Genomic DNA, 26,849 nt, shown 5'->3' on the forward strand with positions numbered 1-26,849 from the left:
GTTGGATAATGAAACACAATAGGGATGTTGGGTCCGGGTGAGATATAATAATAGTTTGGGGGCCCTGCTGTTAGCCTCAGTGTTCCCAAACTCCCTCTTTTATTTCCTGACACCTGTTGCCAGACTTCTCTGATACCAACACACCTGCCCGTTTTTACCTCTCAGCTTCCTACCTCTTGGTGTGTTTATCTTGCTCCTCTAACTTTCCGTTCAAATCATCAAAATGTATTATCCTTGACACTGTGCTCCTCAGCCTAAAGGAACTTATTTGGACTCTTTTGTAATAAACAATACATACCCAAGACACAGAGCAGGCCATCACTAAAATGCTAATAGCGATCATCTCCATGGAGATAGGTGAGACCCTAGGAAACTTCAATTTATATATTGCTTTCAGGTTTCCAAGGAGCATGCATTACTCCTAAAAATCAACACAAATAAAGCAATTTTAATGTAGAAAACTACAACATCTACTAAGAAATCATTACGTTATAGGGAAGGTGGTATTTGATTAGCCACCATAATGATCTGGCAAACATTTTGAAAGATATTTACAGGGAGGGCAGCAATCCATAGCAGAGTGGCTAAAATTTGGACTTCTTTTAGTCTTGTGCTGTTCCAGAGCAAGTCCTGAAGGAAAGCAGTTAGGATCTCATGACTGGGTTCTACAGGCTTTAATGTATTTAGATGTTATACAGATCAACTGGCCTGAGGCATATCCCCAGTGTCATTCAGTAGCATAAGATAGTGGAGTATTGTCTACAGCGTTCAGAGAGAAGTATGAGCCAACAAGTTTTCACTCAGCCAAACTGTCACTTAAGTCTAAAGGCAATAGTCATTCACAAACATGAAAATATGCAGGGACTGTCGCACCCCTAAGTACTTCTTGAAAAACGCCTGGTGATGAAATTCAGTTAATCAAGAGATGAATTTAAATAAAAGAATGGAGAAACCATTATATTGAAAGGCTGATGATGAATTTTGAATAAATTTACATATAGAACCATTATCCTATATAATAAAGAGCTAATATGCAAATGAATGTCATGCCCTCGAACCCTCATGCTGGGGACCTGAGGCCAGGCCGGGGGACCTGAGGCTGCATCCCCCTGCCCGGCAGGGCTTGACAGGGGACCTGAGGCTGTGTCGCCTGTTTGGCAGGGCTTGATGGGGGACCTGAGGCTGCACCCCCACCGGCACTAGGCCAGAGGACCTGAGGCTGCACCCCTGTCCTGCGGGAACTGACAGGGGTGTGGCTGGCTGGGTCTGGGTCTTGCATGATTTCAAGGTGCACGTGGGTGGGCGGGGACTTGACTCTGGGTCCCGAGGCGTGCCCCTGACTCTGACAGGAGGAAGATTTTCATATACATTTTACTAATTTTCTTTCATCTCTGACACTTCTATTACAGAGGAAGGACAAATAGCAATATTAAAATATTTCCTCTAATTAATTCCCTTTTAATGTGCACGAATTTCGTGCACCAGGCCACGAGTCTATATATACAAAAGCCCAGCGACCAAACAGAAGAACAATCAGAACAACCAGTCAACCAGTTGCTATGACACGCACTGACCACCAGGGGGCAGACGCTCAATGCAGGAGCTGCCCCCTGTTGGTCAGTGGACTCCCACAGTGAGCGTGCCACTCGGCTGACCGAGAAGAGTGGCACTCCCACAGCGGGCCGATCCCTGCAGGCCACGCCCCACACCAGTGCATCAGCCTCTAGTGTTTACATAATTAATATAATATTAAAACTGTAAAAACTCTTATTGCAAACCACTGAGATTTTGGGATTGCTGCAGGCTAAGCTAGCACAAGCTAATTGATACACCAATATTTATCTAATAAATGAGAGTCTATTTGAGAGGGACTGAAGGGCCTTCTGGGAAAGAATATTCTAAAATTAGAAGGATCCTGGTTGGCTTTGGAGAGGCTGATGGAGTTTAATATAGGGGTGGTGTCTATTACTTAAATGTCCTTGGCTGTGTTCCATGAACTCATATCTTGTCCTTGGAAGAGAGAGAACTGCAATGTCAGTAAAATCAAAATATCCATTTCACTAAAACTGAACAATATTGTGACCAGAGCAATGAGTTTTGAGATTTTTCTCTCACCGTGTAACATGAGGGGTGAGAAATATTCTATCTCACTTTGTCAGGGTGCTCTGATGGCTTTGCACGTTGAGGGCTCCAAGACATTGGTGGCAATGCCCACTGGGAAGTTCTGCATAACAGGAGCCATGCTCAGAGTGGAAACCAGAGCCCAGTGGGAAATGGCAGTGATGGTGCAGGGTCCTGTGTTAGATTGTGGATCTGGACTGAGCAGATAATGTAGCAGTGATGTATATAACAAGATGATATACAATATAAACAATAAAGGGGATTGATAGGCTTAGTATATGGAAATGTCAAGCATTGCAGTGAGCTTCAGGCAGTTTGATCTAAAGGTCCAAAGATTTCACTCAGGACTTGATTTCTTCTCATCTCTGTTTTATTTCCATGAAGTCAGCTTCATCTTACAGCTGGCTCCCCTTGTGTTTGCAAGAGGGCTTCCCTCAATTCCTGCTTGAGCTGGGGAAGATGGACTATGGGTGAGATCCGGTGCAGGGCAGGAGCTGTAGAGGTGGGCAGCTTCAGAACTTGAGGGCTGCGGGTCAGCCAGGAATGACCTTCTCCTCCCAAACGTGATAAGGATCCCTTGAGAGATGTCAAAAAGGGGACCCACATCATCAGATTTGCATTTTATAAAAATCACTCCTTGCCCAGCCAGAGTGGTTCAATTGGTTGAGCATCATCCTGTGCACCAATGGGTTAACGGTTCAATTCCCTGTCAGAGCACATTCCTGGGTTTCAGGTTCAGTCTCCAGTTAGGCATATGCAAAAGGCAACCTAGTGATCTCTCTCTCTCTCTCTCTCTCTCTTCCTCTCTGGAAGCATTTCCTGAGGTGAGATTCTTTGTTTTTAATTTTGAATCACTACTTATGTGGAGGATGAACTGGAGGAGAAGGGTAAAGAGGGAGGTGGGTAGGGGTGGGACAGTCATCAAGAAGACCAGTTGCAAGACTACAGCGGTGTCCTGGGTGAGGTGAAATGACACTGGGACTAAGAAGATGTGGAGAGCATTAAGTGGATTCCTGAGCCTCAATCTTAATATAGTCGAGAATCTCCCAGCATTTGAGGGAAACTTCAATCATGAAAATAAGAAGTGAAAATAAACAAGCAGACTAAAAGAACATGGGAGGAAATATAGACATAGGGATTGGGGACCAGAAAAAAAAATGTTTTTTATGAATTATATTTAAAATCTTTATAAATAACAAATGATATCATAGTATCCATGATATAAGAATAAGAGTACATAAGAAGAAACATTTGGGAACAAAATGAAAGATATCTAGGAAGTTAAAATTAACATGGCATAATATTTTTTAAATATATTTTATTGATTTTTTACAGATGGGGGGGAGAGGGATAGAGAGTTAGAAACATCGATGAGAGAGAAACATTGATCAGCTGCCTCCTGCACACTCCCTACTGGGGATGTGCCCACAACCAAGGTACATGCCCTTGACTGGAATTGAACCTGGGACCCTTCGGTCCACAGGCCGATACTCTATCCACTGAGTCAAACCGGTTTGGGCAACATGACATAATATTTAAAAATCAATAAAGTATTTGGAAAATAAAGATGTGGAAATCTCCAGAAAACAAAACAAAAAGTTGTTGTTTTTTTAAATAGACTGCCTGGCCAGTGTGGCTCAGTGGCTGAGCATCAACTTATGGAAGGTCATGGTTCAATTCCTGGTCAGGGCACATGCTGGGGCTGAGAGCTTAATTCCTACTAGGAGACGTGCAGGAGGCAGCCACTTGATGATTCCCTCTTATCATTGACTAGAGGCCCAGTGCACAAAATTCATGCCCAGGTAGGGTCCCCAGGGGCTGCTGGCTCCCAGCTGCCGGCTGTGGCCTTCCTTCATTCCACGCCGCCCCCTGGTGGTCAGCACACGTCATAGTGAGCAATCAAACTCCCAGTCAGTAGAACTCCTGAGGGGACACTTTGCATATTATATATATAGATGTTTCTATCTCTCCCTCTCCCTTCCTTTTGCTGAAATCAATAAAAACATATCTTTAAAAATATAGTAAACTGAAGATAACAGAATCAATTTATTAGTTCAGAAGAGGGATAAAAATCATCAAAGAAATTATTCATGGTATAGAGAACCTCATTTTTTTAAAAAAAATATTAAAACTGATAAATGAATTCACTAAAGTAGCAGGATACAAAATAAATATCTGAGGATGGGGGGGGGGAGATTATTCATTAAATTTCTCAGAACATGAACACATGAGTTTCTGAATGGAAAGAGGCCCCTGAGTGTCCAACACAATAAAAAAAATAAACTCGCATTAAGGTACATCACCAAAAATGTTCAGAGTTTTGGAGGCAAAGAGAAGTTCTCAGAAGAAGAAAAAAATGGTTACATAATGAAAATAGAATAAGAATGGCATTAGACTTTTCTAAAGCAATCATGAAACCTAAAAAATAAATAAATAAATAGATAAAGCGATTTTTCTATCTAAAATTCTGTACTTGACTTTTGGTAAGCACTCTCTAAAATGGCTCCCATTATCCTTGCCTCCTGGATTCATGCCCTTAAGGAACCTTCTGTCCTTGAATATAGGTAGGCAGGACCTAGTGACTGGCTTCGAATAAATCAAATAAGATGTAAATGTTGGAATGTCACTTCTGAGGTGAGGTTACAAAAGGACCCGGGCTGCCTCCTGCCCTCTCGCTTGCTCACTCTGGTAGAAGCCAGCTGCCACGCTGGGAGCTGCCTATGGAGAGGCCCATGTGGCCAGGAACTGAGAGAGACCTCCAGCTAATGGCCAATGAGAAATTGAGGCCCTCAATCCTGCCACCCCTGCGGACTGAATCCTGCAAATTACCACATGCGTGAGCTTGGAAGCAGATCACATTGAGATGACTACAGTCTGCTGACACCCTGACTGCAGCTTGTGAGCCAGAGCCCCCAGCCAGATCCCTGATCCACAGAAACTGTGAAATGACAAATGTTTGGTTTGTAAGCCACTACATTTTGGGGTAACTGTTATGTACCAATAGATAACTAACACAAAACCCACGCTATCCATCCATTATAAGGCTAAACTAAAGACAACTTTCCAATATTCAAGATCCCAAAGGATTTACCTCACTTCCTCCACTTTTTGTTAGAACAAGAAAACAAACACATGGACTCAGGAAAATTTAGGGAATCAAAACAAAAGAGAGGAAAAGGGAATCCCCAGGATGATGAAAAGGGAGGCCCCAGAACATCAGCTGAGTGACAGCTCTAGAAAGCAATGGGCTCAGGTGGGAGCCCAAAGATAAAAGGCTCCAGGAAGAATGTCTTCAAGAAAAAAACATGACATTAAGAGATTATCCGATCTTTTTTAATAAATTAAAACATGTACATTTTTCTTAGAGAGTTTGGGGTACATTTGTCAAAAATATATGAAAAGTAAGGGGAAAGAGAGAAAGAAAATGAATAATGCCTAAAAAAGTAGTTGAAGAAAGGAAATTTATCCTATCTAATAATAGACAAACATGGTAATTAACCGTACTTCTGACAAGCTTCCCATTGGCTAATCAGGGCGATATGCAAATTAACTGCCAACCAAGATGGCGGCCGGCAGCCAGGCAGCTGAAGCGAACAGGAGGCTTGCTTGCTCCAGTAATGGAGGAAGCCAAGGTTCCCCGTCTGCCGCCGCTCAGCTCTGAGCTGCACTCTAAGTAACTATGTTGCAATTACAGAAGCTAAACAATCCCCATGCTTTCAGCCAGCCAGCCGAGCTGGAGTTGCAACAGCGTTTCAATTATAGAAGCCAAACAAACCAGATACCTGCTTTCAGCAGCCAAGGTCTCAGAGCTAAAGCCGGCTCTCAGCTCCAGTGACAGCCATAGAAGGTAAATAAATCCCAGAATAAAAAAAGAAAAAAAGGAGAGGTTGGGAGCTTGAGTCACCCGCCAGCCTGAAAACGGCCCTCAGCCCCTCACCCAGACTGGCCAGGCACCCCAGTGGGGACCCCCACCCAGAAGGGGGTGTGACCAGCTGCAAACAGCCATCATCCCCTCATCCAGGCTGGCCAGGAACCCAAGCGGGACCCCCACCCTGATCCAGGACACCCTTCAGGGCAAACCAGCTGGCCCCCACCCATGCACCAGGCCTCTTCCTATATAGTAAAAGGGTAATATGCCTCCCAGCACCGGGATCAGCGGAGCCGTGAGGCCTCCCAGCACCGGGATCAGCGGAGCAGCGAGGCCTCCTAGCACCGGGATCAGCTGAGCAGCGAGGCCTCACTGCCCCAATGTCAAGCAGAGCCGCGAGACCTCCCAGAACTGGGATCAGCGGAGCCGTGAGGCCTCCTGGTCCCTGGAGCAGCGTGACAGGGGGCAGCGCCCAAAGCCCCTGATCGCCCTGCGGCTCTGTGTGTGACAGGGGGTGGGGACACAACCTCCCTATCCGCCCTGCTCTGTTCATGACAGGGGAAGGCGCCCCAACCCCCTGATCAGCCCTGCTCTGTGCCTGATAGGGGGGAGCTCCCCAACCCCCTGATCGGCCCTGCTCTGTGTGTGACAGGGTGCGGCACTCCAACCCTCCTATGGGCCCTGCTCTGTGTGTGACGGGGTGGAGCCACAACCTCCCCATCCGCCCTGCCCTGAGTGTGACAGGGGGGAGTGCCCCAACCCCCTGATCCACCCCACTCTGTGTGTTACAGGGGGTGGTGCCCCAACTCCCCTATCGGCCCTACTTTGTGCATGACAGGGGGGAGCTCCCCAACCCCCTGATCGGCCCTGCTCTGTGCGTGACAAGGTACGGAGCCCCAACCCCCCTGATGGGCCTGCTCTGTGTGTGACAGGGGGTGGCGCCGCAACCTCCCCATCGACCCTGCCTTGATTGTGACAGTGGGCGGCGCCCCAACCCCCCAATCGGCCCTACCCTGAGCGTGACTGAGAGTGGCATCACAACCTCCTGATCCACCCTGCTCTGTGCATGACAGGGGGCGGCACCCCAGCTCCCCAATCGGCCCTGCTCTGAGCCCAACCAGGGGCTGCACCTAGGGATTGGGCCTGCCCTCTGCCACCTGGGAGTGGGCCTAAGCCAGCAGGTCGTTATCTCCCAAGGGGTCCCACACTGTGAGAGGGCACAAGTGGGGCTGAGGGACACCCACCCCCCCCCGCCAGTGCACAAATTTTTGTGTACCAGGCCTCTAGTTATATTATATTATAACTAGAGGCATATTGCACGAAGAGATTCATGAAATAGGCCTTCCCTTCTCCTGGCTGTGGGCACCGGTTTTCCTCTGGCATCCGGGACCCAGGCCTTCACTCTGGCCAGAGCCGCCTTCCGTCCTCTGTCTTCGCGGCCCCGGCCGGAGCCGCCTTCCATCTTCCATCTTCACTGCTCCAGCTCGCCTTCAGTCTTCGCTCTGCCGCTTGGAGCCTACGTATGCAAATTAACCGCCATCTTTGTTGGTGTTTAATTTGCATATCATGCTGATTAGCCAATGGGAGGCATAGCAAAGATACGGTCAATTACCCTGTTTGTCTATTATTAGATAGGATAACATAATAACACAGACATACATATGGCTTGATGTGTTCATTTGCTAGAGCTGCCATAACGAAGTATCACAAACTAAGTGACTTAAACAACTGAAATGTGCAGTCTTATAGTTCTGGAGGCTGGAAGTCTGAGACCAAGGCGTCAGCCATTATTGTATGTGGTCCTAGTATGGAATTTGAGATATTGGACAAATGGATATCACTACTTATTCTCAAATTTGCTCATTAACTTCTCAAACTTTGAATTTCTTGGCAAGTCACCTGTGTCATGGGAGAGGCACGGAACATATTTTTTCTCACAGTCCTCAAAAGGGCAACTTTGACTTGCGGAGAATAAAGGGGGAAGGGGACAGGAAAAGGCAAGCAGGTCCTTTAGTCTGGAATGCAGATCTGACATCTGAAAAAGGAGAAAAGGAAGGAAGGATTGAGTAGGAAGATCCTCAGACCACAGCTCAGTTTTGAGGAAATTTAAGGCAAATCTTTGGGAAGAACCTTAGTCAAAGTTGCCCTGGAGTCACACAGCAGACTGGTACAGCCCCCCTGCCGCACTGTCACGGCAGCGTGGTCTGGCTGTGATGGAGGCAGAGGTGTGTCACTTGGAAATGTCAATCAGCTTCGCTCCCTGCAGCAGACTCTCCTGAAGGGCGATGGCTACCGCGAGAGGCAAGCACAGAGAACATTCTTTGTGCCCTTGTCTGTACCAGCAAAAAATGCAATCCCCCTCAATGGCCATTTCGAGGGAGGTAACAAAATAACTAAATAGCCACACTATAAAGTATTAAAAGGAGCCAGATAGATTTCTATGCATTGACATGAACAGATGTTCAAGACATATCACAGGAGTGAAAAAATAATAAGCTTGGAGGGAGTCAATGGGGGGAAAAGGAGGGGCACATGTAATACTTTCAACAATAAAAATTATTACCAAAAAAAAAAAAAAAAAAAAAAAGCTGCAGGGCTCTTTTCCTTCTACAGTGACCACAAAAGACCCTGCTTTAATTATGAAAAGCATTATTGCTTTTGACTATACATAAAAAATTCTGATAAACTTTCCATCATCATTTCCCTGTTCTTTGGGTATATTTTTAAATACTGCACATGTTAAGCAAGTATACACACGAGACATGATTCCCTTAGCTGCCTTTGGTAAACCCATGAATTGATGTGCTAATTTCTCTTTCATCAGCACTTTCCATTGTTCCTTCCTCAGCCACTGCTTGCCTTAGGCTTTAGCAACTGTATTTCCATGGAAATGTGTACCTTTCATGAAAAGAACAGCCATTGACATCAATGATCTCTCTCAGTTTTGATCTTTGTCCAGGTCCTGCCTTCCACTTTTGAAATCTCATCCTTTCCCTTTGTCCATTTTTTTTCCCTGGGAATAAGATAATCATCATATTTTAGGGTCTTTGAACACCGCCCCCACACACACCCCCCAAGTATTGTATTTTGTATGGAAAAATTATGGTGAGTTCTTCTCCCTGATTTTTTCTGTTGGTTGGTTTTCCAATAACTTGGAAGAATTTGCTCTGGGTCACTCCCTTCTTTCATCTGATTGGCCCCTGCCACACCTTCCCCTCTCCTCCCACCATGACCCGTTTTACACATCTCCCAGGTGGCTTGCTGATGTAAGTGGCCAAGAACTAGAGTCATTTTAACTGACAATGAATCATGGATAATAACAGCTCAGGCCCTGGCGTCAGACCTCCCTGGGTTCACATCTTGGCTCTCCCACTTACTAGCTGAATGGCTTCAGCCAAATTAGCTAACCAAGTCCTCACCTGAAAAGAGGAACAGTAATGGCAATGACCTCTGAAGGGCATTGTGAGGGTCAAATGAGAAAAACGCACATCAAGTGCTTAGAGCTCTCTCTGCTGCTTGCTCAACTGGTCAGCTAGCCACAGAACCAATTGTTAACAGTGCTGCGCATTAAACAACTAAGTCATCAGAGGTGGGACCCTGGTGGGAAAGAAGAAAGTGCTTTGCATTTCTTTAAAGCAACAAGTTTATGGCCGTTCTTTCTCTTTAGCAATAGGCACTGGGAACTGTTCCAGACACCTGCAAAGTGACCAAATTCTAGCTCTTAGGTTTGTGGAGACCTGGACGAAGTTAAGAGAACCGTGACTCAGCAGAGTGACGCTCACTCTGCCAAGTCAGAATGTCACCATTACCGAATCTCAGCAGGAAACAGAATCCAGGGTGCCTCAAGTTCAATGAATTCCAAGTCATTAAAATCAAGAGCAGAGGACTGGGATTTTAACACAACATGTTTATAACATTTGTCACTGAAACGGGCCAGCTGCTTACGGGGACCATAAATAGTTCTGTCATTTCCCAATTTCCAGCTCTCACATTTAAAAAAGATTTTTTTTTTAAGATCAAAACAATAAAAACAGAGGGATCATAAGATGATATATGACAGGATGTTAAGCAACGATAAATGACCTTTTAATACGTACACTCACTTAGTCATTGCTCTCAGATGGTCAGGCTTTCAAGTTGGAATTACAAATAATTCCTTCCGTCAGAGAGTCACAAACAACCCACTTATCAAAAATTGTCAAATAAATCTGTCACTCAATAGGGGTTACAAGGCATTCGTAAATGTGGCAGACTTCCCGAAGTAACAAGCCCCCCAACACCCTTGACTGTCTCTTAGGAGGAGAAAAAGCAAACGATTGAACCGTTGCCGGAGACTTGGAGATTCCAAAGACTGACGTGGCAGCCAAGGGGTCGACAGGAGCCAAGGAGGCCAGCTGCAGGCTGAGGCTGCAGGCTCAGCACTTGGCCAACACACATAGAGACTGTTTATTCTCAAGGCCCACCTGTCAGACAGGCTGTGCAGGTGTTGGCTGAACAGTGGTTTTGCCTCTCTGGCCCTTCCATTATTCCTAAAGAGAGAGGACTGTAAAACAGAACCAGAACACCCACCTGGAGTCATGGACCCATTGAACTTTTAACCCTGAAGAATCCTTAATGACCATCTAACCCAGCGGTTCTCAACCTGTGGGTCTCGGCCCCTTTAGAGGTCAACAACCCTTTCACAGGGGTCGCCTAAGACCATCGGAAAACACATATATAATTACATATTGTTTTTGTGATTAATCACTATGCTTTAATGATGTTCAATTTGTAACAATGAAATTGGGGGTCACCACAACGTGAGGAACTGTATTAAAGGGTCGCGGCATTAGGAAGGTTGAGAACCACTGATCTAACCCATCCCCCTTTATTTCACTCAGGAGAAGATGGTGCCCTAGAAATATCCCAGGTATTCATAAAGGCAGAGTCCAGAATAGACTCTGGACCTCCCAACCCCAGTCATTTCTTGGGGGCTCTAGGACAGTGGTTCTCAACCTTCCTAATGCCGCGACCCTTTAATACAGTTCCTCATGTTGTGGTGACCCCCAACCATAAAATTATTTTCATTGCTACTTCATAACTGTAATTTTGCTACTGTTATGAATTGTAATGTAAATATCTGATATGCAGGATGGTCTTAGGCGACCCCTGTGAAAGGGTGGTTTGACCCCCAAAGGGGTCACGACCCACAGGTTGAGAACTGCTGCTCTAGGAGATACTGAAGCAAGGGAAGAAATGCCACCTGTCTTCAGAGCTGCTCTTGTTGGTTCAATGTGAAGGACCTCGCATATAATGCATGCCCAACAAATGATAGTGCCTACCCTTCCCCAGGGTAAAATATTACATTTTAGCTGGTGAATTAATATTTTAAAAATTGCAATGTCAACTAAATTTGAAATAGTCACTTGCGTTTTTACCCAGAACATTTATTTAGTTGAAATAAATGAACAAATCTTTAGATACATTTATAGAATTTTTTTCAATTCCAATAACTGCCAAAAGAGAAAGTTTCTAACTCTTATTTGCCAAGATAAATATTAATGTAACTATTCCAACCAAATGCTCTTGCCATTAGCAATTGCCTTCCAGAGAGATTTTGCCGGAAACATATTTTAGCCCCTCCCCCCTTTTTACAGGTCCCTCAAACATGTTTCATCTTTTCTTCTTGTGAATTTAGCATAAGATTGTGTAGTATGTTAATTTTCTCTCATCCCCTCACCTAGCAGGGGGACTTATACTGTGTCAAATGAAAGCATGGCCTTAAGAATCAATCACTCAGATCTGGATTTTCAGTTGGGAGACTTGAATGAGATGTTTCAAGTCTCAGTTTCTTCATTTACAAAATGGGTATAATAATAGAGTTTACAGCCCTGGCCAGGTTGCTCAGTTGGTTAGAGTGTCGTCATATGCACCAAAGGATTGCGGGTTCAATTCCCTGTTGGGGTGACTGCGGTAGGCGACCAATAGATGTTTCTCTCTTGCACATGCTCACTCTCCCTTCTTCTCTCTCTAAAATCAATTTAAAAAAATACCCGAGGGTGAGAATTTAAAATAATAATAATAATAATAATACAGCTTACCCATAGGGCTATTGTGAAGGTTAAATTGATTTCACCAAATATTTAAGAGTTTACTGTGTGCCGGGCACTGTGCTAAGCCCAACGAATTCAGTAATGATGAGTGCTCGAGGCCCTCACTGGAGCCTAGAACAAGAGAGAAATAAGCCCTAAACAAATAATCACATAAAGAAATATGTAAAGACACCTCATCTCCATGAGAGGCAAAGTGACTGAAAAGGAGGAAGATCCACTGGGAATTTTCAGAATAGGTAGGTAAAGCAGAGGGACAAGAGATCCATATTTCCTTACACCTGGTGCTTCCTCTGGGAGAGGCAATAGTAAGGCTGATGAGACCCAGAATTTGGGTGAATCATATCAGCAGTCATAGGATCTGTTCTTATCCCAACTCCTCCCAGGAAGTTAGTCAGGAGTTTCTCAAAACTGTAATATCTTGTAGAAGCTACACCTATTCCCAAACTACATGGAGGCGCTACCTTATGTTGTCACCTAGACCTGAAAGGAGTCTGCTGTTCACCTAAATGGCATCAGTTGGGATATCCTACAGCCTTCTTCTGCCTTGAGGGGGCTGAGGTGGGAAAATGACACAAATCCAGGGAATAAAGGAGCTGGGGTGACTGGGTTACCTGGTGGCCTGAAAGGTCATTGCTTGTGGAGAGTGATCCAAGCAGCGTGGTAAGAAACTCTCTGTAGGAAGCAGCCTCACTGGGAGGGGCCTGTAAAAAAAGAGAAAATTCCAGTGGGGTTTTTTGTTTGTTTGTTTTTGTTTTTTACAAATTTCTGACCTATTCCACTTTGTTTTTAAAACCTGTTAAATTGAACTTTTAAAAACAAAATACACCCAAATGAAAGAGAACTTTTATTTGACTGCTGGGGAGAGAAGGGAGGCTTATTTTGAGCAGAATATCTTTCAATGTCTCTTTCTGTTTCTAATTTCTCTACTTGAGGCCTTCTCCCTTAGAAGGCCCCATTCGAGAGAATTCCCTGGCAGCCAGCCCTCAGGAGCTGACTTTGGAGGTCAACCAGTCTTCTGCGGCTGCTCTCCAAGGCCCTCAGGCATGGAGTAGGGAAAGGTCAGGCAGAGAAGGGAGGCTGATGGCACTGCGTTGTGTTGGCATTGCTCCGGGTCCAGGGAATGTCCAGCAGGAACAAATTCCATGAGCCCAGATCCCAGAACGAGCGGTTTTTCCCAATGATTCCTGTCAACTCCCCTTTAAACTGACAGAATGCATGTTTCAGATGACTGGAGGCCAGCCAATGCCGGGGCAGTGTGTGTGTGTGTGTGTGTGTGTGTGTGAGAGAGAGAGAGAGAGAGAGAGAGAGAGAGAGGAGCCTAAGAGAAACCAAGTCCAAGGCTGATGCTTTATAAATGTGGGGCTAATTACTTGACAAGGGGGCAAGTCAGGAGAGACATAGAATGACATTAGAGAAAGCCAATTCCACAGGAGGCTGTGTCTCCTTTCTGCCACACTAGAGCCACAGATTCCAGGGAAGTGGAGTGTGGCTGTGTTAACACTGACAGCAAGACCTTGTAACACTTCTCATCTGTCACATTTGTTTTCTCACAACACCCTGAGGCAGGTGGGACTGCTCCCATGTAATAAATACGGAAATGATGGCCCTTGAGGCAGTGAGCACTTGTGCCCTCAGGCCAGACCCGAGCCTTCTGACAGTGAGCCAGTACAGTCCACTAGACCACCCTCATCCGAGGGCCTACGCGGCTCACCAGATGCCCTTCGCAAACCTTATGTGACTCTGACTTTAGCTCTGCTATGTGAAGAGTTGGGAAGACGTCATCTTATTCTTACAACAGACTGGAACTAAACAAACTGAAAATCAATACTTTTCTTAAACTCATTACAAAACTGAGGTCCCAGAGCAAACCACCACCTCAAAATATGAAGAAACAGACACATCCAGAGAAATATAGCAACTGGAATCTGTTAATCTGATGGGGAAGCCACTGGAGGGGGAAATGGGTATGAATATTTAAATAGACTTTTAATGAATTACTGGAGACTGAATGTGGACTAGCATGAGAGTAATAAACTCCTGAGGCTGAGTCATGTGGGGCCCCCACAACTGTATGAGGCTTCTCTGTAGGAACCCCTGTTCTCATATTGAGAATCTGAAAAGGATCTTCTCATGGCCTTGATAGGAGTAGGGATAAAGTAATGATAGGGAAATACACTCAGGACCTTCTCCATAACAAGGGGAAAGATTGCTAGAACCTTACCCCAGCTGAGGGAAAGAACCTTCCTCCTACTCCAGCCCCTCCAACTCCTGTCTTATCTAAAGGGAAGAAACACAGTCAACAGGGCAACGAGGAAATAGACTGGGAACATCACAGCCATAGAAGGGAGGAGGAGACAGGGTAGGTGGGAGAGCTGTACCACCAGAGACACAGGCCTACTAATAATTGGATACTTTACCACAAGACTATAGGATACTGCCCTCACCACAACCTACACTATAAAGTATAAAAACAATGGGTGATCGCTGAAAGAGTTGCAAGACACCGTCTCTTTCTGAATTAACATAGAGGTGCTCCAAAGACAAGAGAAAAGACAAAACAAAGACACTAGAAGAATTTGAAGCCTCTGGTACCTATAGCTGCCACGAACATTCATCACAGTCCAAATCCTAGTCTGATAAGCACAAAACTTCACCCTGTAGACCTGTTTATTTCAGGTCCTATTACCCAACACAATAGGTCCGGCTTTGAACAAAAAAATTACAATGCATGCAAAAGAAAAGGAAAGGGAAAAAAAGACAGTCTGAAGAAACAAAGCAATCATGAGAACCAGACTCAGATAAAACACAGATGTTGGAATTATCAGACAGGGAATTTTAAGTAACCATGATTGAAATGTTCAGGGCTTGTAATAGAAAATGCTGACAACATGCAAGATGGGTACTGTAAGCAGAGAGATGGAAACGCTTTAAGAAAAAGTCAGAAGAAAATACACAGTATCAGAAATGAAGAGTGTCTTTGACGGTATCATCAGTAGATTTAACAGAGCCAAGGAAGGAATCAGTGAACTTGAAGACAGGTCAGTAGAAACTGCTCAAGCTGAAATGCAAAGAGGAAAAAGAAAGAGAAAAACAACCCACAAAACATCCAATGACTATGGGACCATTTCAAAAGGTATATACATAATTGGAATACCAGAAAGAGAAAAAAAAGAGAGAATGGAGTAGAAGAAATATTTGAAGTAATGTCAAGTACTTTCCAAAATTAACAATAAACACCAAACCATAGATCTAGGAAGCTCAGCCAACACCACATAGGATAAATACAAAATAAAAATTATCTATTCTAGTCTATTCTATAATATCTGCAGAAAAACCAAAGACAAAGAGAAAATCTTGAAGGAAGACAAAGGAGAAAAACAAAAAACTAACCTATAGAGAAATATGGATAAGAATTATAGTGTAGCCCTAACCAGTTTGGCTCAGTGGATAGAGCGTCGGCCTATGGACTGAAGGGTCCCAGGTTCTATTCCAGCCAAGGGCATGTACCTTGGTTGTGGGCACATCTCCAGTAGGGAGTGTGCAGGAGGCAGCTGAATCAATGTTTCTCTCTCACTGATGTTTCTGACTTTCTATCCCTCTCCCTTCCTCTCTGTAAAAAATCGATAAAATATATTTTAAAAAAAGAAAGAATTACAGGTACTTCTCATGAGAAAGGTGAGAAAGAAAAGGGTAAAATTTTCACATTTGCTGGGGGTGGGGGGTGTGTATTACCAATCAATATTCTCTATCCAGTGAAGTTACCCTTCCAAAGTAAGCAGAACAGAAACAGACTCATAGATACAGTGAACATTTTGATGGTTGTCAGATGGAAGGGGGATTGATGCGATGAATTGGCCCTGTACGGTATGGCTCAGTTGATTGGGCATTGTCCCCTGCACTGAAAGGTTGGCAGTTAAATTCCTGGCCAGAGCATATGCCAGTGATGAGAGTTCAAACCCCAGTAGGGGGCATGCAAGAGGCAGCTTATTGACATTTGATGTTCACTCTCAGACTGATGTTTCTCTCTCCTTCTCCCCTCCTCTCCCTAAAAATCAATTAAAAAATCCCTTTTTTAAAAAAAAGTACCAATTGGTTGTTACAAAATAGTCAAGGGGATGTAAAGTAGAGCATAGGGAATATAGTCAATAATATTCTAATAACCATGTGTGGTGTCAGATGGGTGCAAGATTTATGAGAATAATCACTTAGTAAGTTGTGTAATGTCTAATCACTTGAGTGTAAACCAAAAACTAATATAATAATGTATGTTAACTGTAATCTAAAAATTTTTTAATGATTTACAATAAATATATATCAGTGCCCTAACACAATATATTTTGCAAACCCCCTGTTGCCTGTCAATGAGTGTCTCTCCTCTAAGCAATGATTCAGGATCAGGGGATAGGAGGTCAGCCACCTCCCTCGCTGCCATCTTCAACTTCTAGCCTCTAAAAGTTCTTCAGGGATTGTCTTCATTCCAGCCAGCTTTCTAGGAGGGAAAAAGAACATGGTGATATAGAGGAGGTGATGCAGGCCTCATAGTAGCACACATTGCTCTACCTACCTTGCATTGGCTGGAAACCAATCACATGGCCACACTCAACTGCAAGGGATGTTGGGAACTGTAGTCTGGCTTCATGCTCAGGAGAGGAGAAGAAAAGTATAGGAAGCGGCTACACTGTCATTGCCACATTAGACTCTGTCTCTATGTCATTCCCTCTTCACTCATCTGTGAATGGTTCTGTTACAACCTTCCTTTTAGGATTCTTATGAATTATCATCCTAAATGCCCCTGTAGTGGGTTGAATAGTGTCCCTCAAGAACTTGTATTCACCCAGAACCTCAACTAAATATGATCTTACTTGCAACAGAGTCACTGCAGATGTAATTAGCTAAAGGTCTTAGGTGAAATCATCTGGATTTAGGGTGAGCCCTCAATCTAATGACTAGGGTCCTTATAAGAAGAGGAAAGGACAAAGAGAGACAGAAAAGAAGAAGATGGCCGTAACCGGTTTGGCTCAGTGGCTAGAGCGTCGGCCTGCGGACTCAATGGTCCCGGATTCGATTCCGGTCAAAGGCATGTACCTTGGTTGCAGGCACATCCCCAGTGGGGGGTTGTGCAGAAGGCAGCTGGTCGATGCTTCTCTCTCATCGATGTTTCTGGCTCTCTATCCTTCTCCCTTCCTCTCTGTAAAAAATCAATAAAATATGTTTTTTTAAAAAAAGAGAGAGAGAAGAAGAAGATGGGACAGAGGCTGGCATTAAGCTGCCACTAAGGAACACCAACGGCCACCTGAGGCTGGAAAAGACCAGGAGGAATTCTTCCCTAGAGCCCTTAGGAACTGTGGCCCTGCTGACATCCTGACTTCAGACCTCTAGCCTCCAGAACTGTGACAGAAGAAACTTATGTTGTTTTAGACCACCAAGTTTGTGGTCATTGTTATGACTGCCCCAGGAAACTAAGAGAACCTCCCTCTCCATCACCTCCTGCATTCACCAAGCCTGGCTAATTTTACCCACTAACTACATCTTTAATGTGTCTCCACTCACTACCAGTGACCAGTCCCTCACCACCTTTCACCTGTTGTGTTGCAAAAGCCTCCAAATTAAATGGCCTATCTCTGATTTGCTCCCCCATCAAATCCATTTCTACAAGATCTTAATCTGACCTGAGTTGTTTCCCTGTTAAAAACCCTTCAATGGCTCCCTATTGCCACAGGAGAGGGGAAACCCAAGTTCCCCACCACAGCTCCCTCTCCCCAGCTCCTGGCCACACCGCCTCACACACCAAGCTGCTTGCCTTTTCCCACGCTCCCAGGATGATTCACACCCCCACGCCACTGATCACACTGCCCTCTCCCTGGACACTTTCTTCCCATCTCTTGTCCCATCTCTTGGGGCCTTCCTCCACCGAACCCCCGCCATTCATCAAGACTCCATTTATGTCACTTCAGCAGGAGGCCTCAGAACCATCCCCAGGCACTGATGAGGGCCCTGCACCTGTCACGTTGTATGGGAAAGATCCTCTTCTGGGTCAGGCTACCTCACAAAACCCTGAATTCATAGCTACCCCCTAGTGGCTAATGTGCGCTATTATCCAAAGTCCTTTGCATATATAAATTTGTTTAACCTTCACAACATTCCTATGATGTATTATCATTCCCATTTTCCAAATGAGGAAACTGAGGTGAAGAAGTAATCTGATTAGGGGCCCTCAGCTAACAAGTGATGCCGGCGAGATTTAAACCCGCATCCATCTCCGGAGTTTTTGTCCTCTCCTCATACCTACTTGTTTTTGTTGCCTGAGACACATAGAAGAAACATATGCTAAATATTTACTGCTCAGAGGAATAAGGCTTCAGTTAAAAACTAAGGAAATCCAAAAAGAAGTATAGACTGTTGTTCCTAATAGTGAATCAATATTGGTTCATTGGTTGTGACAAATGTACCCTAGCAATGTAAGATATTAACAATAGGGAAAACTGGTTACAGGGCATATGAGACCTCTGTACTACCTTGGCAACTTTTCTGTAATTCTAAAATTATTCCAAAATAAAAACTTTATTTTTTTAAAAAAAGCTTACTATTCCAGGCCAAGTTGGTAATGAGAATTTCTACAAGGAAGGATTTCATTTCTTTGGCTTAAGATTTCAACTACTAATTTGATTAAATTAAGGCTGTAATAAATTATATAAATTAAATTAAAATGAAATTTTCTATATATAGTCTTGTCAGTCATTTATACTTTTTATCCACATTTTCTTGGCTTCAGCTCTTGGTACAGATTTGTTCATGGAAATTTTACAAAGGAACAAAGGGAAAAATAGTATGGTAATTTTATTTATTTATTTTTAATACATTTTTATTGATTTCAGAGAGGAAAGGAGAGGGAGAGATAGAAACATCAATGATAAGAGAGAATCATTGATTGGCTGCCTCCTGCACACCCCACATTGAGGCTCGAGCCTGCAGCCCGGGCCGGGAATGGAGCCATGACCTCCTGGTTCATGGGTCGGCACTCAACCGCTGAGCCACGCCAGCTGGGCAAAGTTTTAAATATGTTCACAGATTCTTTTATACTGGAAGTGGAGCCCAATTCCTCCTCTTCACTTCTAAGGAATAGATGTGACAGCTGTGACGTGTGACTTTAGACTGGATTATAAGAGGCATGTGGCTTCTGCCTTGCTCTTTCTCTTAGATCACCCACTCTCGGGGAAGCCAGCCACCACAGTGTGAGGACTCTCAAGCAGCCCTGGGAAGAGGTCCATGTGGTGAGGAACTGAGGTGTCCTGCTTACAGCGATGTGAGTGCAACCCTCAGAAGCAGATCCTGGAGTCCAGCCTTCGTCCGATCACAGACTCTGGAGGGACCCAGAGCCACAGCCACACAGCTAAGTCACGCCCAAATTCCCGACACAAAGAAACTGTAAGATAATGAATGTGTATTGTTCAAGCTGCTATGGTTGGAACCACCTGCCCCTCAGATAGAACTGTCCTTGACAGACAATTAGTCTAGATATAGGGGCTCCTAACTTTGTCAGTGTACTAGTTTCCTATTGCTGCTGTAACAAATTAGCATACATTTAGTGACTTAAAACAACACTGATTTATTCTCTTACGGTTCTGGAGATCAGAAGTTCAAATGGATCTCAAGGGGCTAAGATCAAGGTGTCAGCAGGGCCGTTTCCTTCTGGAGACTCAGGGAGAGAACGGTTTCCTTGACTCTCCGGGTTTCTAGAGGCTGCCACATTCCATCCGTGGTCAAACCAGCAAGAACATCAGTCCCATCTTTTTCGATTATCACGTCACCCTCTCTCATTCTGATCCTGACTCCTCCTTTCATGTATAAAGATCCTTGTGATTACATTGGGTCCACCTGGATTCTCCAAAATCATCTCCCCATGTCAAGGTCAGCTGATTAGCCACCTTAATTCTATCTGCATGCTTGATTCTTCTTTGCATATAGTATAACATGTCACAGGTTCTGGGAGTCCGGACATGGACAGCTTTGAGGAGCCCACTGTAGTTATTCTGGTGAAACCTACGAACCCCTCTCAGGATAATGTTTTTAAATGCATTCAATAACATGCACATGACTACATGAATTCCACTGAATATGGTTATCAAAATGCTTTTTTAAAATTGTGATAGAGTAATATGTGTGCTTCTCCTTTAACATATAAGCTCTAACAGTGAATCTAGTAACTACCTTAATTTCAAAGTGGAGATGAATGTATGTGATATTTCAAAATTATCTGCATTAACGTGGTATAAAAAGTTGTGATTTCTTTGGTTGACATAGTCCCAGGTACTTCTGCCTCTGTGGTTTGTTGCTTACACTTAGAATCAAAGGAAATGCTACTTTTCTTAGAGGTTAATGGGTTTTTCCTTTTCAAACACACTGAATTTAGTTAAGGAACCTAGTCAAATCAAGGCATTTGCTTACTTTTTAAAAAAAAATAGTACTGCAATAAGTTAAAGTAAAAGGACATTATTCTTCTCAAATCCCTAGGAAGTCCCCCTTTTCAATTCATTTCAAATTTTATTAAGCACCTATTATGTACAGGGACCTTCAAATACCAAATACAGGCAAGGAAAACAACAAAAGTAATGGAAAGTCAGTGACAACCTGGAAATAAAGCAAGGATTCTGATAGTTTATAGAGGAAAATATGTCCTCTAACTTAAAAATGTTCATATTTGTGTTGCAAATCTAATGAAATTAAACCAAGGTGGGGGAAGGGTGGGAGGAAATGAGGGATACAGGATTTGCAAGCATGACAACAGTGACATCTAGTGGGAACTCTGTGGTGAAACAGCTCGAGTTTCTACCAGGAAACACTGCCGATAACAAATATAGAGAGCCCCATTCATTAAACATTTATTGAATATCTATTATAGATCAACTCCTCCTTAGCCCAGGCTGGCAGGCCACTCATGTTCTTTTCCTTCCCTGGCTCCATCTCACACCATAATGGCCTCACGGGTACACACCCAAGCCAAGTCCCAGATACAGAGCAGGTAAAGAAAATGAATCTGGCTAATCCTATCTTTCTAAAACAGACCGACTGGATATTCAGTGCCAAAGTAAAAACCCACGCAGCTAGGAGATGACCAATTCTAGGTGAGGAATATTTGTCTGTGGAGACAAGGAAAAATGGCACTGCTGTAGCTTATGATATCGGAGGCCTGGAGGTGGGGGTCATTGAATCCTCCACAAACTACTTCCATGCTCTCTCCCACCTGGGTCATTCCTTTCCTTCCTCCAACATACCCAAAGTGCCTTGGAGCCGTGCAAGGGCCATGAGAAGAGGAAGGGAAAGAGAAGAAGTAAGAGGGACAGTTTTGGAGGAAAGTGAGATCCCTGGCCACCCGTCAGAACTTAGGTGCCCACACTTGTGGTGGGTCCACCTTGCAGGGGACGGGTGGTCCCGGACTCTGTTCTCTGTCCTGAGGTCCTACACCTCAAAGTCAGTTGGGAATCCACTGGAACGTGGGTGTTCAGAATCCAGTGACTGGAGAAGAGGCCCATGCAGGCTCCAGAAATATGTTTGGGGACATTGGTTCAGGGAATTCCTGAGTCTCTGGTACCCAGAGTAAAGTAAGGTCTAGTTAGATGACAGGTGGACACTTCTCTTAGCCCCATGGACTCCTCAGCCAGTGGGATGGACGTGCCAGAGGAGGGCCATTGTCATGACTGAAGCAACTGTTTAAACATTTCTGGACCACACTTTGATAGCAAGGCTATAGCAGACATATTTTTTCTGTGCTCAATGTTCCTTTTTGGGGGGGGGGGGGGGCAGGGCGGCGGGGGGGGGGCCCTTCCCACCTCCATTCCATAGGAATCCTCCTCAGTCCATGTGATTCACTGGAGGGTGGTTCCAGCCTCCCAAGAGCAGGTACATGCCCCAGGCCAGGCTGGTGGGGAGGTTTTCCAGGACATTGTTAGAACTACTCAGCGTTCCCAGTGAGCATGGTGAAGGTCATCCTTCTCACCATGTTGAGTCAGCCTGAAAATGCTGTGATCACAGAGGAAATCAGCCAAGAGACAGCGAGTTAGAGGCAGGATTCTGGTGAAACCCTGGCTTCAGCCATTCCCCTAGACTTCTCAGTTATGACCAATAAACTCCTTTCTCCCTGAGCTAGTTTGAAATGGGCCTCTTTGCTTGCAATGAACATTTTCCTGTTGTTATTCTTGATGCTAATGAAAGCTATAGACAGCAACTTATTTCCAAATGGAGACGTTATTGCTCCCATTTCAAGGTCCACCTCTCCCAGGAGCCTTCCCCAGCCCATGGGATCAGCAGGGGGCCTCCTGCATTGAAACCCACAGCTCCAGCTGCCTGGGGCCTCTCATCTGAACTACTCATTTACAGCACCATTTACAACACCATAGCAAACCCCAATAATGACAGATTAGATCTCCCAGCAGCCCAGGGAGGAGAAAGGAGACTTGGGAGAGGGAATGATTTTTAAATATTTTTTAATATATTTTTTATTGATTTCAGAGAGGGAGAGAGAGGGAGAGAGAAACATCAATGATGAGAGAGAATCATCAATAGGCTGCCTCCTGCACGCCCCCCACTGGGAATCAAGCCAGCAACCTGTGCATGTGCCCTGACTGGGATTTGAACCGTGACCTCCTGGTTCATCGGTCAATGCTCAACCACTGAGCCATGCTGGCCAGGCGATTTTTTTTTTTTTTTTAACTTTTATATGGGTAGTTTTCTTTCTTTATTTCTTTTTTTTTTTTTTTTTTTTAGTCTTTATTGTTGAAAGTATTGCATGTCCCCTCTTTCCCCCCATAACCCCTTCTAGCCTGCCCCTGCCCTCTGACCCAGGCCTTCACCACCCTATTGTCTGTATAGGTCAGGCAATTTTAAAATATTTTGCCCAGCCAGAGTGGCTCAGTTGGTTGAGTGTTGTCCTGTGCCCCGAAAGGCTGCCAGTTTGATTCCTGGTTGGGGCACATACCTGAGTTGCAGGTTCAGTCCCTGGTTAGGGCTCACACGGAAGGCAACAGATTGATGTTTCTCTACAGTTCCATACCCTGCTCTTTGCCATCCAGTATTCTATTCGCCAGAGGCAACCACTTCTAATTCTTTCAGCTTTCTCTGGTTGTTAAATCTTTATCTCTTAGAGTGGAGCCTCAGTATTCGCAGATTCACTATTTGTGAGTCCCCCTGCTGACTAAATTTATTTGTAACTACAAAATCAATACTTGTGCCACTTTCATGGTGGGCAGCAAAAAAATCCGGGTCAATTCTGACATGCTCGTGCCCAGCTTCTGAGATGGAACAACACTCCACCTTCTTGTTGTTAATCCTCACTCAAGGATATTTTTCCATTTTTTTTCTTTATTTATTGATAAAGGTATTACATATGTGTCCTTACCCCCCCCCAATAACCCCCCCCCAGCCTCACTCCCGGCTCATGCCCTCACCCCCCTGGTGTCTGTGTCTATTGGTTATGCTTATATGCATGCATAAAGGTTCTTTAATTGATCTCTCCCCCTTACCCCCATCCTACCTTCCCTCTGAGGTTTGAGCATCTGATCAATGCTTCTCTATCTCTGAATCTATTTTTGTTCATCAGTTTATGTTGTTCATTACATTCCACACATGAGTGAAATCATGTGATATTTATCTTTCTCTGACTGACTTATTTTGCTTAGCGTAATGCTCTCCAGGTCCATCCATGCTGTTGCAAATGGTAGGAGTTCCTTCCCTTTTATAGCAGCATAGTATTCCACCATGTAGATGTACCACAGTTTTTAATCCACTCATCTGCTGTTCGGCACTTAGGCTGTTTTCAAATCTTAGCTATTGTAAATTGTGCTGCTATGAACATAGGGGTGCATATATCCTTTCTAATTGGTGTTTCTGGTTTCTTGGGATATATTCCTAGAAGTGGGATCACTGGGTCAAATGGGAGTTCCATTTTTAGTTTATTGAAGAATAATAAAGTGGCTGCACCAGTCTGCATTCCCACCAGCAGTGCACGAGTGTTCCTTTTTCTCCACATCCTCTCCAGCACTTGTCGTTTGTTGATTTGTTGATGATAGCCATTCTGACAGGTATGAGATGGTACCTCATTGTCATTTTGATTTGCATCTCTCAGATGATTAGTGACTTTGAGCATGTTTTCATATGTCTCTTGGCCTTCCTTATGTCCTCTTTCAAAAAGTATCTTTTAGGCCCACTGCCCATTTTTTGATTGGGTTGTTTATCTTCCTTTTATTAAGTTGTATGAGTTCCCTGTTAAATGTTGGAGATTAAATCCTCATCGTAGATAACATTGGCAAATATGTTCTCCCATGCAGTGGGCTTTCTTGTTGTTTTGTTCATGGTTTCTTTTGCAGAAGCTTTTTATTTTGATGTAGTCCCATTTGTTTATTTTCTCTTTAGTTTTTATTGCCCTAGGAGTTGTATCGGTGAAGATATTGCTTCGGTATATGTCTGAGATTTTGCTGCCTGTAGATTCCTCTAAGATTTTTATGGTTTCCCGTCTTACATTTAAGTCCTTTATCCATTTTGAGTTTATTTTTGTGTATGGGGTAAGTTGGTGGTCTAGTTTCATTTTTTTGCATGTATCTGTCCAATTTTCCCAACACCATTTATTGAAGAGATTGTCTTGACTCCAACGTATGCTCTTGCCTCCTTTGTCAAATATTAATTGAGCATAGTGGTTTGGGTCGATTTCTGGGTTCGCTATTCTATTCCATTGATCTGTATGTCTGTTCTTGTGCCAGTACCAGGCAGTTTTGAGAACAGTGGCTTTGTAATACAGCTTGATATCTGGTATTGAGATCCCTCCATTGGTTTTCAGAGAGAGTGGAAGGGAGAGGGAGAGACAGAGAGAGAGAGACATCGATGTGAGAGAGACACATCAGGGATCAAGCCTGCAACCGAGGTACGTGCCCTTGACTGGAATCAAACCTGGGACCCTTCAGTATTGGGCCAATGCTCTATCCACCGAGCCAAACTGGGCAACACTCCACCTTCTTGTTTCAGCTCTCACAGAGATAACCAGAGGATGGCGACCAGTGGGCAATGTCACGTAGACAGGAGTTTGAATCCCAACTCTGGCACCTATTAATGGGGTGGCCTCAGGTCAGCCACTTAACGCTTCTGAACCTCAGAAATTTTTTAAATATAGAATCTACCAGAATGAGTTGTTTTGAGATTTAAGATTGTAATCTATGTGAGATATGTTGTGTGTGTACATATTTCCCCTAGCAGCAACATTGGCTAATTCAGTGTTCGTGGCTACTTTATGGAACATACTCCCATGAATCAGAATTGACTACATATAATATGTCTCTACTGCCAATTCTTAATTTACATCATCTGTGGACTTTCAGCTATAACAAATGAGTATTCAGTTCTCTTGTATAATTCCCACCTCCTAATATAGGTATATCTAGATTCATTTCTATTTTAGTTCTTCTCTTGGTTATTTTTGTTACTTCAAGTAGTGTAATAACATTCTGATTACTTGTTTATCAGCCACATCTCTTGGCACCTCATATTGTAATATGGGGGTCTTAGCACAGCTAACATTTGCTAACATCTTTTTCCCTTTCTTCCACCCCAAATTCTGTTGCTGTACCTGTATTTTGGCACTGTTGAGGTTGACTACAGGTTTTTTTTCCTCCAACCAATTCTGATTGACACCAACTGGGTGTCCATTCAATTCAATTCAGTTATGACACTACCTACCTGGAGTCAGTGACAGATCCCATAGTTTAAGAAAGCAATACTACGAGACTGCCCTCACTTCAGATGTCAGTTGCATTTGAATTAGTACCCCAGGTTACCCAAACTTCTGTCCTACTTGGCTACAAAGTCAGGAGTTCCCAAAACCCCTCTCCCTTAAGGCTCAATAACTTCCTCCAACAACTCACAGAACTCAGGAAAACGCTGTACTTACTATATCACTTAATTATAAAGGATACAAATGAACAGGCAGATGATGAGGATCTTAGGGTGAGGTTCAGAGTGGTCTCACATGCAGAATTTGCTGAAATCTTGGACATAGGGTGCACCATCTTCTTGGCATATAGGTGTATTCACCAGTTCAGAAGCTCTCCAAAACCCATTGTTTAAGGGTTTTTATAGAAGTTTCCTTCTGTGGGCATGACTGTAGAAGTCAATGATTAACTCCAGCCTCTCTCACCTCACTATAGAATAGAGGGTGGTGCTGAAAGTCCAAGATTTTAATCAAGCCCCAGTCTTCCTGGAGACCAGCCCCCCCTCCTGAAGCTATCTAGGGGCCTGCCAATAGTCACCACTTTAGAACAAAAGACACTCCTGTCACCCTTATCACTCAGGAAACTAAAGGGTTTTAGGAGCTCTGTGTCAGGAACCGGAAGAAGACAAACATCTTTCCTGTTATACCACATTCACAATGTTTGCTTTCAGTCTCATAACCATAATTAGTCTTATTTGCTTTGGTTACTTATTAATTTTTGAACTTGAAAAAGTTATACTTCCTTTTTTACGGCCACTTGCTTCACAGATCATCATTGAGAATGTTTCTAAAACAGGATACGTAAGGATTAAATTTCTGAGCCCTAGCATGTCTGAAGATATCTTAGTTGTTAGTCTTGCTGGGTATAGAATGTAGATTTGGGTTCCTTTGGAGCAACCTTTTTTTTCTTACTTAAAGCATTTGGATTTGTTATTTTTCTATGGTGATCTTACATTTCACAATGCTGTACTTTGGGGTAGCTATTTCTTATTCACCAGGTGAATATTAAATGACTCTT

The 26,849-nt window shown here is 43.9% G+C and overlaps 1 long non-coding RNA gene across 1 annotated transcript; it reads right to left on the reverse strand.

The window, feature by feature from the left end:
• Positions 1-11,491: 11,491 nt before the first annotated feature.
• On the reverse strand, positions 11,492-26,130 carry LOC139013705 (uncharacterized). The gene is made up of 5 exons (XR_011472112.1): positions 26,037-26,130; positions 16,646-16,710; positions 16,499-16,570; positions 12,693-12,782; positions 11,492-11,998 (listed from the first exon to the last, which is right to left on the reverse strand). It is a non-coding gene; the product is annotated as an uncharacterized lncRNA (long non-coding RNA).
• Positions 26,131-26,849: the final 719 nt, after the last annotated feature.

This window comes from Myotis yumanensis, unplaced genomic scaffold (genome assembly GCF_028538775.1).
Source record: "Myotis yumanensis isolate MYYU_CA2020_CCGP unplaced genomic scaffold, mMyoYum1.0.hap1 SCAF_7, whole genome shotgun sequence".
Classification (NCBI taxonomy): Eukaryota; Metazoa; Chordata; class Mammalia; order Chiroptera; family Vespertilionidae; genus Myotis; species Myotis yumanensis.